Here is a 16,220-nt window from a genome sequence, read left to right on the forward strand (position 1 = left end):
TACTGACTCTTATTCCAAGGGCCTGACACAGTACTTTAAATATCTGCCTTTAAACATTTGACAAATCATCATGGACAGATAAGAATTATGGCCAATTATGGATTCGAAGATGTTATAGGGAGGCAAATTTTAGGTCAATATAAGCACTTTCCAACATTTCAAGCTCTGATATTTATTTTGTTCAGACAGTCTGTATGATGGTTTTTGGGGGAGATTTTGTAAGTAGGAAATTCATAGGTAATGTGGAGGGTGGCATCTAATGCCCTGTAGGGTCTTATCAAGCCAGATTTTACAATTCATCTTCTGATTAATTACCCTTCAAACACTCAATGAGGGGCTTCTATGCTGCTAAGCCCTAGGCAGGGTATTCAGGGGTACAAAAAAATCCATAAGGCATAATGCCTTCTTTAGCTATCATTCAGTGGGAAAGTAAGATTTGAAAATGAATACCACAGTCTGTGTCAAGTGCTAACACAGAGATATGTTTCACGTGTGCTTTGCAACAAGCACATGATGAAAGAGGTGTTAATACTGACTTTGGGGAGGTAGGAAAGCAATACAGAAGTGTACTGTTTGCTCCAGGCTTTGAATGATGAAAAGAACTCCAGTGGGCAGAGGAGTGGAGGAAGTGCCCTTCAGAGCGAGGTAGCAGTGAGAGTAAGGGCCAGAGATTGGCCATAGAGGCATCATGACCACTTGACTCTATGGAGGCTTGACTCTAAGGAGGGCTTTTCTTTTGACTCCTGTAAGAAATAGCATGTTCCCCACAGGAGGGGACTACATTACTCTGTTGATTCACTAAATCGTATGTGTTTAGTCTTCTTTCTGCATAAGCTTATATGTTTCTTCACAGAAGGCCATTTTCTTTGACTTGTCTCTTAATTTTCTCGTAGCATCTAGCTGCATGCTTGGCTTGGACTAGTAGTTGCATAAATATTTGGCAATGGGTTGATTTCCTGACAGGTAAAATGAATTAATTCATCACCTTATATCTTTTTAATTGAAAAAATAATTGAGTAAATACCTTCTGGGAGCTAACATCCTGGGTCAGACAGTCTGTCCTCAAAATGACTTTCTATCAAATGTACAATCCATAGAAATTCCCTCCCCAGGTCATCACTGCTACTCGGTGCGGGCCAGACGCAGCCAGCCTTTTTGGAGAAGTAAACATCCCTGTGGATTTTTTGTGGGAAAGTAGGGTAGTTGGGAGTCAGACATGAGCTGGAAGTTTCATGTTGGCTAATTGTCAGCAGTGTGATGTTAAACAAGTAATTTGTTTCTGTGTCTCAGTTTCCTTCTCTCTAAAATGAAGCTAGTTGTGGTTGACATATATACACTTGGTTGGCGTGTTGCTATGTACGTGTGTGATTTTTTCTGACTCTTTGTGACCCCATGGACTGTAGCCTGCCAGGCTCCTCTGTCCATGGGATTTTCCTGGCAAGAACATATATACAGTAAATATGTTAAAATACACTGGATATATGTAAAATGGATAACTAGCGAAAACTTGCTGTAGAGCTCAGGGAACTCAATTTGGTGCTTTGTGGTGACCTAGATGGGTGGGATGTGGGGGAGAGCAGGGAGGGAGGCCCTAGAGGGAAGTGATGTATGTATACATATGGCTGATTCATTTCATTGTACAGCAGAGGCTAACACAACATTGTAAAGCAATTCTATTTCAATACAAATAAATAAAAAATAAAGCTAGAAGTTGAACCTGTTGTAGGAATGAATCAACAGATGTGTAAAACACTTTACCACAGTACTTGGGACATTCTTATCTCAGAATAGAAGTTGCTATGTTATTTTTACATATTCAGGAGCATTTTCTTGAATCTGATATTTTTGTAGATATCTGCCTTGATAATTTTGGGTTTATTTATTTGGAACAAGAGAGAATTGGGGCAACTATAGCTAAAGGTTGTGTTCTAGCAAGTGAAGGAAATGAGTAGGGAAATAAAAGAATTGATGATGAGAGAAAGGGAAAGAGAGAAAAAGATAAAAGGAGAAAAAGTAGGTTTCAAATCACCCTTCAGGACTTTTCTTTTTATTTCTCTAAGTTTTCATTTCAGATATACTTGGTGTGTTTCCATAGTCTCACATGAATTGTTCTCATGCTTGGAAAAGCAGACATGAGAATACATGAGCACATATGCACTCAAGGTGAATACTGCATTCACATGCTAATGAAAATTAATGCTTCCAACCATTCCTTCAAGTATTGATACTTCTATGAAACCAAAGTGATTAAAAATTAATAGGTGCTCTTTAGAAAAAGTATTGTCTGCTCTTATTATTTCTTTTAACTAAAAATCATTTCTAGTCAGTGACTGCTGTAGGTTAGACAAAGATTAATAACAGAATAGGAAATTTTATTAAGGTGAAAAATACTCTAATTCCACTTATTAGTGTTATTTCACATGCTGATGCAAAATGACTATTAAAAATATTATTATTCCTAATGTGAATGTACAATAAAAATTTGGCCATTCCTTTGCCATAGGTTTTAAAAGCAGCGTATTATCACCATCATCTTTATTGTTTCAATGAAGAAAGCCTCCTCAAAGCTGACTAAATATGAAAGAAGTAATAAAAATAAAAAGTATGACCAAATTGGTGAAGTGTCCACTAGATGAAAGTGAGTTTATAAAAAACATCAAACAAAATAACATCAACACAAAATTGCTAAATGAGTTGAGAAATTACTGTTGGTTGCATCAAAGTCACCGATTTTTAACCATGGGGGTTACAAACAAACCACTAGTCTTTTCCTAAGCATTTTACATCACTGCCTCTACTCCAAAGAAGTAAGATGCAAAGATATAATGTACCGTAGCCAGATTGAGTGCGTCTGTTGGTTTATTAGGATGATATAGGGGGTTAAAACATGAGGCTAGGGCTGTCATTCCCCGAATTGTGTGCAGAGGTACTGAGTTATTTTAAACATTTGAGGAAAGCATAGTAATACTCCATGTCTGTTGAATACCAAAGTATTAGCTGGAGGTAGTTCACAATTTTTATATCAGATAGGGATGTGTTCTATTTCATGATGTAACATCTTTGCAAAGCTAGGTTTCTGACTCTTGCAATGTTAAAAAGTGAACAGTTGAGGTAGAACAGGAAATGAATATTTGATCTGATTCCAAGAGTTGAGCAGGGCTGTGTGCACCTCATTATTAAGTAATTGTGATTATTCAAGTATAAAATAAAAATACCATGTTCCTTTAAGTTTGTGTATTATTATTTCAAACAACTACAAGGTTGATTGAAAAATAACAAAAGTATAAATACAGAGAACAGAATAAAAATACAAATACAAAGAACAGAAATGCACAGGTTGTTTGGATGTGACTATTTAATAAGAGGAACTATAACTTGGGGGCCCCATGACAAAATTACTTGCACACTAAAGAGCTCCTTGAACCTAGGAGGTTTGGGAATCTCTGGGTTATAGTCTTTCCTTCTGAATATATTTTAGTTGGTCAGGAAACCTTATCTACTGGTGTCAAGAAATGCAAACTATCTTATACCTAGTCCAGCAGTTAACCAGTGTTAAAGGTTTCTGGTGTGACTCATCTATGTATTTCAAAGGAAGCCATCTTCACTGGTGCTGATAGGCTTCTTGTTTAGTGGCTAAGTTGTGTTTAGTCGCTAAGTCATGTTTAGTCACTAAGTCATGACTCTTTTGCAACCCCATGGACTGTAGCCCACCAGGCTCCTCTGTCCATGGGATTTCCCAGGCAAGAATACTGGAGAGGGTTGCCATTGCCTTCTCCAGGGGATCTTCCCAACCCAGGGATCAAACTCTCATCTCCTGCACTGGCAGGCAGATTCTTTACCTCTGAGCTGCCAGGGAAGCCAGACAGGCTTGTATCCAGTCTTTTATTTGTACATTACCCACCCGCCCCTTCTCATTTCTCTCTTTCTGTCTCTCTGTCCTATGTTGTGTCTCTCATCCTCTCTCTCACACATGGACATATACACACATATACATTCTCTTAGCAATGAATATTGGCACAGACTGTACAATGGTACAATATCCTTACAGGACTGTTTATTTCAGGAGTAATCAGAGATAGTAGATTTAGTTGAATGGCAGTTGGGGGTTGAGCGAGGGGGTACACTTAGCCCTTGGGAACAACCAAACACAAACTTGTGAGAAACTTGGCTTAGAGCAGGGTCATCCTCTGGGATTTCTAACCCCAGCAGCTGTTCCCCCCTCCTTCAGCCTCTTCTGAAACACAACCACCTGATAAAAAAATTTCTGCCAGGTTCTAAATTCGCCATACCAGTTACAAGGCCACAGATATTCCCTTGGCTGGAGGGGAAGCTAGCAAATAACAAAGGACAGACAGTCTCTCCATCTGTAAATCAGATGGCATTCAACCGGATATTTACAAGAGAGTTTTGAAACTCTTAAAATTTACACTCCTGTGAATTTAACTGAGTGAAAAAGAGACAGCTTGCAACATAAATTGGTCAGATTCAAAAGGGAGGGGTCATTGCCTCTGTCTCCGAGCTCATGCCAACATTTGGTAGACAAACCCCCAAAGCATTGTCTGACACCAAGTCAGAAGCTATTAATGGAAGCTCTTAAGAAAAAGTACTGATTTTCCTTTGCATTAGGAATACACGTTTTCCCCTTGATTAACCACTTAGTAGTCTACCCAGCAATGTACTTACCAGTGTACGCAGAAGACTTGATACTATCTGACTTCACCGTCCCGTTAGAAGTACTCAAGCATTTACCCCTCTTTGTCCTTTGGGATGGGGAGTGACTTTATAGCCCTCCACAGACCGGGGGAGTGGCATTCTGGTGAGGTGACTGTGTCCTGAAGCACAAAATAACAAAACAGGAAAAATCTGGGCCCCACCTCCCTAAATCAAAAGAATCAGAGGTTATATCTGGTTATTTACTTTATGTACTTGAAATTCCTGATGCCAAGTCCCGGCCACAGTTAAGAGTTTGCAGAAATTGAACTATATGATCCAGAGCCAGTGTTGTCCTAGGCGTCCCGGGTACATCGGATGAACCCTGTCTAGGAGATAAGGAATGTTATGCAGAATTTGTGATCTAAGTTTAGCTTTAGCCATTATTTATATTTTAACTTGATTAATTGCAACAGTGAAATGCCAAGATTAATACCGGTGATATGTACTTTAGACTTACTCTTTTCCCTGCAAAAGAGAAATTGTTTTAGGGAGTCATAGCAGCATATTCATTGTTCCTAGATTTCATTCTTAAAAGAGGAGGGAGTAAATAAAATAAGGCAATCATGACAACAGCTGCTACACTGAAGAGTTACTTTTTAACATTTTGATCCATTTCTCATTTAGAGAAAATGCTTATTGTTTCCAAATCATACATCACCCATATTAGTATTTGGTTTTTCTGTGTTAATTAATTTATTTATATACTTTTATTATTTTTAAAAATTAATTTCTATTGGATTACAGTTGATATACAATGTTGTGTCAGTTTCAGGCATACAGCAAAGGGAGTCAGTTATACATTTACATATATCCACTCTTTTTTAGATTCTTTCTCCATATAGGTCAGTACAGAGTATTGATTAGAATTCCCTTTGTTATATAGTAAATCCCCATTAGTTATCTGTTCTATATGTAGTGGTATGTAAATGTCCATCCCATCTTCCCATCTTTAAAGACTTGAATGCAGATGATTGCCAAGGCACTTGGGAAATATAACAAATGTATGGAAGGAGCACAATCTTTGGCATCAGAAGTCCTGGGTTTAAGTAAAGTTTCACCAGGCACTATTAGAGTAATCTTGGGGAAATTATTTAACTTTATAAACCTTTAATTTCCTCAGTTTAAGATAAGCATACTAATACTTGCCTCATATAGTTGTGGTGGGAACTGGATGAAACAATTTGTATAGAGTCTTGTACATAGTACACACGTTGCAGATGGCTGTGATGGTGATGATGATGATGCTATTGCTAGACCAGATAAGGTGTCTTGATTTTTGATTTACAATATTGAAATGACTTCCACAGGTACAGAGACTAAACTCTAAGACTGATTGGTGAGACTGAAACATGGAGAAGGTTCTGGAAAGACAAATCTTTTTTTTTCTTCCCCTTGATTTTCAACACAGTTTCACTACACCCTTTAGCCCTACATTCAGAGGGCCTTCTGTATTGTTGGGTCTGTTGCTGGCTCACAATATTCACCCTTTGCCTTGTTTCTCGCTTATTGAAGTCTTGGCACTGAAACAGCATTGTTGGCTTTTGAGCTCAGCTGCCTTCCCGTAGCTATGAAGATGATAGTATCTGGATGATTTCAAAGCTTTAATTTTTACCCCGAAATTAAGGCTTCAAGACAACTACTAGTTCAAGTGTGTTTTAAAAAAATCAAAATATGTTTGATATTGAGTCATGGATACCTTGAGAACCAGGGACACGATTAGTGTCCCAAACCCCAGTACTTAAGCACTTACCTTGATTATACATCCCCCTTGGTTCCCACCAATGAGGTCTCAGGGCCTTACCAGGCAAGCTGCTAATGTAAGTGGAAACAAAAATTTTATAGTGTTTGTTGTGTATAAACCTAGCCATTGATCGTAACATCTTATTTTCCATAATTATCAAGAAACTTAAAGTAATTAAAAATGAAAACACTGGCCTTCAACAGCACCTTCAATTTTTTTTTCTTCTGATTTTAGGGTTTGTTGTCAATTAGTTGTACTTGAGGCCTTGGAATGGGAAAATCTATCTGGGCCCCTTTTTGAAACAAACCTAGGCCCTAAGAAACTGAACTGGTGGATGATTATGCTCTTTAGGGAGTAACTTTGAATTTCTGCCCTTTGGGTACATGGTAGGATTGACTTCTTGGCCCCTTAGTGGTTGGCTGGGAACATGTGACTAGTTCTGGTCAGTGAACTCTGAACCAAAGTAGCAAGTGTCTTTTCTGGGCTCAGAGGATTTAATTGCAACGGCACCCCACTCCAGTACTCTTGGCTGGAAAATCCCATGGATGGAGGAGCCTGGTGGGCTGCAGTCCATGGGGTCGCAAAGAGTCAGACACGACTGAGCGACTTCACTTTCACTTTTCACTTTTATGCATTGGAGAAGGAAATGGCAACCCACTCCAGTGTCCTTGCCTGGAGAATCCCAGGGATGGGGTCACACAGACTGGGACACGACTGACGTGACTTAGCAGTAGTATGAGATCCCATAGAACTTTCACTTCCTTCTGTGTGGTAAGGAGAAACTTTTTTTTTTCCCATTTATTTTTATTAGTTAGAGGCTAATTACTTTACAGCATTGCAGTGGTTTTTGTCATACATTGAATTAGCCATGGATTTACATGTATTCCCCATCCCGGTCCCCCCTCCCACCTCCCTCTCCACCCCATCCCTCTGGGTCCTCCCAGTGCACCAGGCCTGAGCACTTGTCTCAAGCATCCAACCTGGGCTGGTGATCTGTTTCACCCTAGATATACATGTTTCGATGCTGTTCTCTTGAAACATCCCACCCCCGGGTTCTCCCATAGAGTCCACAAGTCTGTTCTATACATCTGAGTCTCTTTTTCTTTTTTTGCATATAGGGTTATCGTTACCATCTTTCTAAATTCCATATATATGTGTTAGTATACTGTAATGGTCTTTATCTTTCTGGCTTACTTCGCTCTGTATAATGGGCTCCAGTTTCACCCATCTCATTAGAACTGATTCAAATGAATTCTTTTTAACGGCTGAGTAATATTCCATGGTGTATATGTACCACAGCTTCCTCATCCATTCATCTGCTGATGGGCATCTAGGTTGCTTCCATGTCCTGGCAATTATAAACAGTGCTGCAATGAACATTGGGGTGCACGTGTCTCTTTCAGATCTGGTTTCCTTGGTGTATATGCCTAGAAGTGGTATTGCTGGGTCATATGGCAGTTCTATTTCCAGTTTTTTAAGAAATCTCCACACTGTTTTCCATAGCAGCTGTACTAGTTTGTATTCCCACCAACAGTGTAAGAGGGTTCCCTTTTCTCCACACCCTCTCCAGCATTTATTGCTTGTAGACTTTTGGATAGCAGCCATCCTGACTGGCGTGTAATGGTACCTCATTGTGGTTTTGATTTGCATTTCTCTGATAATGAGTGATGTTGAGCATCTTTTCATGTGTTTTTTAGCCATCCGTATGTCTTCCTTGGAGAAATGTCTGTTTAGTTCTTTGGCCCATTTTTTGATTGGGTCATTTATTTTTCTGGAGTTGAGCTGGAGGAGTTTCTTGTATATTTTTGAAATTAATCCTTTGTCTGTTGCTTCATTTGCTATTATTTTCTCCCAATCTGAGGGCTGTCTTTTCACCTTGCTTATAGTTTCCTTTGTTGTACAAAAGCTTTTAAGTTTCATTAGGTCCCATTTGTTTATTTTTGCTTTTGTTTCTAAAATTCTGGGATGTGGGTCATAGAGGATCCTGCTGTGATTTATGTCGGAGAGTGTTTTGCCTATGTTCTCCTCTAGGAGTTTGATAGTTTCTGGTCTTACATTTAGATGTTTAATCCATTTAGAGTTTATTTTTGTGTATGGTGTTAGAAAGTGTTGTAGTTTCGTTCTTTTACAGGTGGTTGACCAGTTTTCCCAGCACCACTTGTTAAAGAGGTTGTCTTTTTTCCATTGTATATCCTTGCCTCCTTTGTCGAGATAAGGTGACCATAGGTTCGTGGATTTATCTCTGGGCTTTCTATTCTGTTCCATTGATCTATATTTCTGTCTTTGTGCCAGTACCATACTGTCTTGATGACTGTGGCTTTGTAGTATAGTCTGAAGTCAGGCAGATTGATTCCTCCAGTTCCATTCTTCTTTCTCAAGGCTACTTTGGCTATTCGAGGTTTTTTGTATTTCCATACAAATTGTGAAATTATTTGTTCTAGTTCTGTGAAAAATACCGTTGGTAGCTTGATAGGGATTGCATTGAATCTATAGATTGCTTTGGGTAGTATAGCCATTTTGACAATATTGATTCTTCCAATCCATGAACACGGTATATTTCTCCATCTGTTTGTGTCCTCTTTGATTTCTTTCATCAGTGATTTATAGTTTTCTATGTATAGGTCTTTTGTTTCTTTAGGTAGATATACTCCTAAGTATTTTATTCTTTTTGTTGCAATGGTGAATGGTATCGTTTCCTTAATTTCTCTTTCTGTTTTCTCATTGTTAGTGTATAGGAATGCAAGAGATTGCTGTGTGTTAATTTTATATCCTGCAACTTTAGTGTATTCATTGATTAGCTCTAGTAATTTTCTGGTAGAGTCTTTAGGGTTTTCTATGTAGAGGATCATGTCATCTGCAAACAGAGAGAGTTTCACTTCTTCTTTTCCTATCTGGATTCCTTTTACTTCTTTTTCTGCCCTGATTGCTGTGGCCAACACTTCCAAAACTATGTTGAATAGTAGTGGTGAGAGTGGGCACCCTTGTCTTGTTCCTGATTTCAGGGGAAATGCTTTCAATTTTTCACCATTGACGGTGATGCTTGCTGTGGGTTTGTCATATATAGCTTTTATTATGTTGAGGTATGTTCCTTCTATTCCTGCTTTCTGGAGAGTTTTAATCATAAATGGATGTTGAATTTTGTCAAAGGCTTCTTCTGCATCTATTGAGATAATCATATGGTTTTTATCTTTCAATTTGTTAATGTGGTGTATTACATTGATTGATTTGTGGATATTAAAGAATCCTTGCATTCCTGGGATAAAGCCCACTAGGTCATGGTGTATGATTTTTTTAATATGTTGTTGGATTCTGTTTGCTAGAATTTTGTTAAGGATTTTTGCATCTATGTTCATCAGTGATATTGGCCTGTAGTTCTCTTTTTTTGTGGCATCTTTGTCTGGTTTTGGAATTAGGGTGATGGTAGCCTCATAGAATGAGTTTGGAAGTTTACCTTCTTCTGCAATTTTCTGGAAGAGTGTGAGTAAGATAGGTGTTAGCTCTTCCCTAAATTTTTGGTAGAATTCAGCTGTGAAGCCATCTGGACCTGGGCTTTTGTTTGCTGGAAGATTTCTGATTACAGTTTCGATTTCCTTGCTTGTGATGGGTTTGTTAAGATCTTCTATTTCTTCCTGGCTCAGTTTTGGAAAGTTACACTTCTCTAAGAACTTGTCCATTTCTTCCAAGTTGTCCATTTTATTGGCATAGAGCTGCTGGTAGTAGTCTCTTATGATCCTTTGTATTTCAGTGTTGTATGTTTTGATCTCTCCATTTTCGTTTCTAATTTTGTTAATTTGGTTCTTCTCCCTTTGTTTCTTAATGAGTCTTGCTAATGGTTTGTCAATTTTGTTTATTTTTTCAAAAAACCAGCTTTTAGCTTTGTTGATTTTTGCTATGGTCTCTTTAGTTTCTTTTGCATTTATTTCTGCCCTAATTTTTAAGATTTCTTTCCTTCTACTTACCCTGGGGTTCTTCATTTCTTCCTTCTCTAGTTGCTTTAGGTGTAGAGTTAGGTTATTTATTTGACTTTTTTCTTGTTTCTTGAGGTAGGCCTGTAATGCTATGAATTTTCCCCTTAGCACTGCTTTTACAGTGTCCCATAGGTTTTGGGTTGTTGTGTTTTCATTTTCATTCATTTCTATGCATGTTTTGATTTCTTTTTTGATTTCTTCTATGATTTGTTGGTTATTCAGAAGCGTGTTGTTTAGCCTCCATATGTTTGAATTTTTAATAATTTTTTTTCCTGTAATTGAGATCCAGTCTTACTGCACTGTGGTCAGAAAAGATGACTGGAATGGTTTCAATTTTTTTGAATTTACCAAGACTAGATTTATGGCCTATGATGTGATCTATTCTGGAGAAGATTCCGTGTGCACTTGAGAAAAAGGTGAAGTTGATTGTTTTGGGGTGAAACGTCCTATAGATGTCAATAAGGTCTAGCTGGTCCATTGTGTCCTTTAAAGTTTGTGTTTCCTTGTTTATTTTCTGTTTAGTTGATCTATCCATAGTTGTGAGTGGGGCATTAAAGTATCCTACTATTAATGTGTTACTATTAATTTCCTCTTTCATACTCGTTAGTGTTTGCCTTACATATTGCGGTGCTCCTATGTTGGGTGCATATATATTTATAATTGTTATATCTTCTTCTTGGATTGATCCTTTGATCATTATGTAGTGTCCATCTTTGTCTCTTTTCACAGACTTAATTTGAAAGTCTATTTTATCTGATATGAGTATTGCGACTCCTGCTTTCTTTTGGTCTCCGTTTGCATGGAATATTTTTTTCCAGCCCTTCACTTTTAATCTGTATGTGTCCCTTGCTTTGAGGTGGGTCTCTTGTAGACAGCATATATAGGGGTCTTGCTTTTGTATCCATTCAGCCAGCCTTTGTCTTTTGGTTGGGGCATTCAACCCATTTACATTTAAGGTAATTATTGATAGGTATGGTCCCGTTGCTATTTATTTTGTTGTTTGGGGTTCACGTTTACACCACCTTTCTGTGTTTCCTGTCTAGAGAAGATCCTTTAGTATTTGTTGAAGAGCTGGTTTGGTGGTGCTGAATTCTCTCAGCTTTTGCTTGTCTGTAAAGCTTTTGAGTTCTCCTTCATATCTGAATGAGATCCTTGCTGGGTAGAGTAATCTAGGTTGTAGGTTATTCTCTTTCATTACTTTAAGTATGTCCTGCCATTTCCTTCTGGCCTGAAGGGTTTCTATTGATAGATCAGCTGTTATCCTTATGGGAATCCCTTTGTGTGTTATTTGTTGTTAAGGAGAAACTTTCAACATGGCTGTTCCATTAGCCTGGATGCCTTGAGTAATGGTGATGAGCAGAGCTTAACTCCCAAAGGATATATAGCAAGAAAGAGAAACAGTCTTTGTCTTATTTCAAAGTTTTGAGATTTAAGGATTTGTTGTTAATGCATCACACCTTGCTTGTAAAGACGGATGCACTAGAGGGATGTTTGTTTGCTCCTTCATTGCATTTTTAAATAATCTTCTGAAGTCTCACTTCCCTTCCTTTCTTCCCCTGCTCTATTCATATTTAAAGCCATAGAATTTCAATGTTAAAAGAGAGCATAGAATTTACTCAGTTTTAGTCCTGGTTGTCAATTGGACCTACCCATTGCAATTTTTTTCTTTCTCCCTCTAAAAAATTTTAAACAGTCACAAGTCCTTACTCTTCAACTCCCCCACACTAAAAGCATCAAGAAGCTCCCTATGCCATTCTCAATAGTTTTTTCTTTTTTAAATAAACATGTTCTTAAGTGGAGGTAATTCCCTAAATTCCTTTCATGGTGAGGTTGTTTTTCTTTTTGTGAGAATACACCTGCAGAACAGTAGCATTGAAAGGGGAAGTGGAAATACTACCATGCCTACTTAAGGCCAATTATTTCACTTGAAATGTGTCTTTTCTCTGTCAATGGTGGTGAATCGGTGATTCACACCTCTGCTATCTAAGGATTAGGGCAAATAGCAGCCAGTTTTAAGTTCCCTTAGACGTCTTTGTAGCTTGATGAGAATTTTGTGGGGAAGTCTGCAATAGTGAGTTAGAAACTGTTATAACACTTAAGGTGCTATTTTATTTTGTAACTGCCTAAGAAGTTTGTAATTAATGGGAAATGTTTACATGGTGACATCTGTGGGAACCTTCAAGTTGTGAACTTTCAAAGACACAAATGTGCATTTGTGTGTCCAATTATGTAAGTTAGTTCATGTGTCTGGTGTACACTGTCATGTATGCATCCTCTACAAGTGGTTGTGCTTTTGTGTACAAAAGCACAGAGTACAGTATCTTTACTTCAAGCTCAGGATATCTGGAAGCAAGCATAAAAGCAGTGGTGATGTAACTGGTTCTACTGTGCTTTTCAAGGTACTGTACCATAAGATTAAATTTATTTTATTTTGTGTTTTTTTATGTATTATTTGTGTGAAAAGTATAATAAACCTATTATAGTATGGTACCATATAGCCAATTGTGTTGGTGGGTTCCTAAGCTAACTTGGTTGGACTTACAAACAAATTGAACTTACTAATGCACTCTGGTAATGGAACTCATTTGTACCTAGTGGACTTACTGTATTTAGAATAGCATCAAGGGGTGAAGCAGAAAGAACACTGGTGAGAAATCAGGGTTCATTAGTATCCTGTGCAGAGTAGAACAGTCATCCTTGTTTTGCCTAACACATGAGGCTGTAGTGAGGATTAGGTTAGATAATAATTGTGGAAGTGCTTTGTAAGTACTACAGAGCTCAATTATCTAAATCTTTAAAGTGTGCATCTGGCTTTTCTTGCTCATCATGGTATTCCCAGCCATAGCACAGTCTTCTCTATGTATGCATTGGACTCTGTGCTATTACTTTTTTGTCCCAGACCAATGTAAGAGCAGGGCTTAGCTCCTTCTCTATTCCACAGAATGTCCAGCTACACTCAGTATTTTTTTTTTTTGTGTGTGTGTGTGTGTGTGTGTATTTAATAGTTTTACTGACTAGCTGAAAAATCACAAGGAGAGGTTGCATGACCTCCTACCCAACATTCTGCTATTCTGCTGGTTCTTTTCTTTCTTTTTGTTCTTATTTTCTTTCCTTCCATCCTCTTTTAAAAAACCTGAAACTTTTCCTCTTCTGAAGAATCTTGTTTCGCTCCAAACTCAAGTCTCTCTTTCTTGACCCCAGGCACTTGTAAGAATATTTTTTTCAAACAAATGTTGTCCCCATTCTTATTTAGATACCTTAATACCTAAGTTAACATACTTATTACTGTAGATATTCATACAAGTTTATGTTATTGTATTAGACACACAAATATATTAAAACTATTTTTGAACCTTCTTTGACAACTTGCATTTCATCAGCTTCTTAGTTCTCTTGTGGATCAGCCCCATTCTTGGTGTGTAGAGAGGAGATAAAATTGATTAACATGATATTTTACCTTGGATATAAGATGAACATTGGAAAATAAAGAAATAATAAATGATTTTTTGTTGATTCATTACCTTTCAAATCATCATTTAGCACAGGCTGCAGAGTCAGACAGTTTTGTCAGTAAAACCCAGATGGGCTTGCTTATAACCCACATAACTTGGAAAAGCCTTTTTGCCACTATGTCTCAATTTCCTGGTATATAAAATAGGTTATGAGGATTAAATATGATGAAATTAAATTGAATTCTTCATAATATTTAGAACATAATAAATGATCAGTAAATGACTTTTTATTATTTTCTCCAGTTTCTTTAGGTTGCTAAACTTGAAATAGTTCCACAAAAAGAGAAATTAATGATCCTATAGAATCAATTACTTTCTACTGGCTAGTAGCCCAAATTATAGGAATGTCTAACAATTAAAGCTCTGTTTAATAGTTATAAATAAAATTCCTCTCCCAGAATATGTGACAGATATAGATGGATATCTGGGTGTGAAAACACAAGTTTTAGGTGTATACTTCTCACCCACAAGATAAAGCAGCCAGTCTTTATTGCAGTTTGTTTGAACTGAGAGAGGAAGCAACAACAGCTGGTATTCAGGAGACATGACTATTCGTGTGGCCCTGGATGGTGACCTGAGTTCTTTGAATCTCTATTTTCATGTCTGAGAGCATTCTCTTTAGTCTCTTCCATCCTTAAATTGACCCAGTGACTTGCAGTGATCCTTTGGTTCCCTATTATTGTTCCATCATATCATATTTGGTTCCAAAATATGATTCCTATTACTCTTTACCCAGAGGAGTGCCAAAGCAGCCTTTCTGTGTATTTTCTGGAAGTTGGGTTTGGTAGCCTCTTGGCACAAAATTGTCACGTTTGCTGTTAGTGCTAGTGAACTACAAAAGACGTTCTATTTAACCATTATTAAAAAATTGACAGTTAACAAATTACGATAAAAACATAGAATATTATATTTAATGGGAATTAGTGATCATCTGACCCCTTTTCTATGCTCATTTGAGAAAACTCAGTCTCAGAAAACTGAGGTGACTTCTTTAGGAACTACAGAAATAACCTAATAGAAGGCAGGAGTGAAACACTATTGCAAGATTGAAACAAAGTGGTTTGGTAATACAGAGGGGGAGGAGATATATTTTGGCTAGAGGGACTGGGGAAAGCGTTTGGCCTGGCACTGAAGGAAGGATGGGATCTTACTAGAGTATTGGGGAGGCAAGAACAGATAGCATGAAGTAAGGGCAGCTAGTGAGGCAGTGTGGAGAGTGTTGGAGAGGTGTGAAGGCATCACAGTGGGCAGAATGCTGGGGAGGGAGGTGACAGCTGGTGTGAAGAGTTTTGAATAATAAATGATGGAGAGCTACTGAAGGTTTCTGAGGAAAGGTGTAAGGTGTCAGCAGGAGAGGAGGACCCCATAGCATATCCTTGTTGGTACTCTCACAAACACCGTTGAGTCTGGGCTTTTAGGGACTGGAAGTTTTGGGGCAAGGGGAAGGGACACTAATATCTCAGAATTGGTTGTGGGAGAAACCGATGAGTAACTAGGTAAATTAATCTAAAAATGATGATTAAACTAAGTAAAGAATATAAAAATATTATTATGAACCTATGGTAACCATGAGAATGTGTTTTATAGATATTTCACAATAGGGAGTGTAATTAACCAAGGGCGTTAGCTGCTGTACTTGAGATGCATTGCTGCATTCATGCTCAGGTTACTTTTCCCATGAGCTGCACTTAGTCAGTGATGACATATCACAGAGACTGATGCGTTTCATTCACAGGATAGTCAGGGCTTCTCTGATGACTTGAGGTGTCCCCCGTGGCTCTGCCGATTCTTCTTTAGACTGCACAACAGTCTATGATGTTTCTATCCACCCATTTTACCTCTCTCCTTCATTCAGGGTCAGATTTGCATTGCTGTTCACTGACTCTTTCAGCCTTTTCTTGCACAGCGCTCTCTCTTTCCTCTCATGCAGTCATTTTCCTTAATAAAACACTTGCATATTTAATCTCATTCTAGCAACCAATCTGAATTAAGTAGAATCTAATCTCAGGATTAGAGATTAGAACCTTAAAGTCAATCTTAAAGGAAATCAACCCTGAATATTTGTTGGAAGGACTGATGCTGAAGCTGAAGCTCCAATACTTTGGCCACCTGATGCAAACAGCTGACCCATTGGAATAGACCCTGATGCTGGGAAAGACTGAAGGCAGAAGGAGAAGTGGGCAATGGAGGATGAGATGGCTGGAAGGCATCAACGATGCAATGGACAAGAACTTGGGCGCACTTTGGGGATGGTGAGGGACAGGGAAGCCTGGCATGCTGCAGTCC

The sequence above is a fragment of the Odocoileus virginianus genome, chromosome 11 (assembly GCF_023699985.2).
Source record: "Odocoileus virginianus isolate 20LAN1187 ecotype Illinois chromosome 11, Ovbor_1.2, whole genome shotgun sequence".
Classification (NCBI taxonomy): Eukaryota; Metazoa; Chordata; class Mammalia; order Artiodactyla; family Cervidae; genus Odocoileus; species Odocoileus virginianus.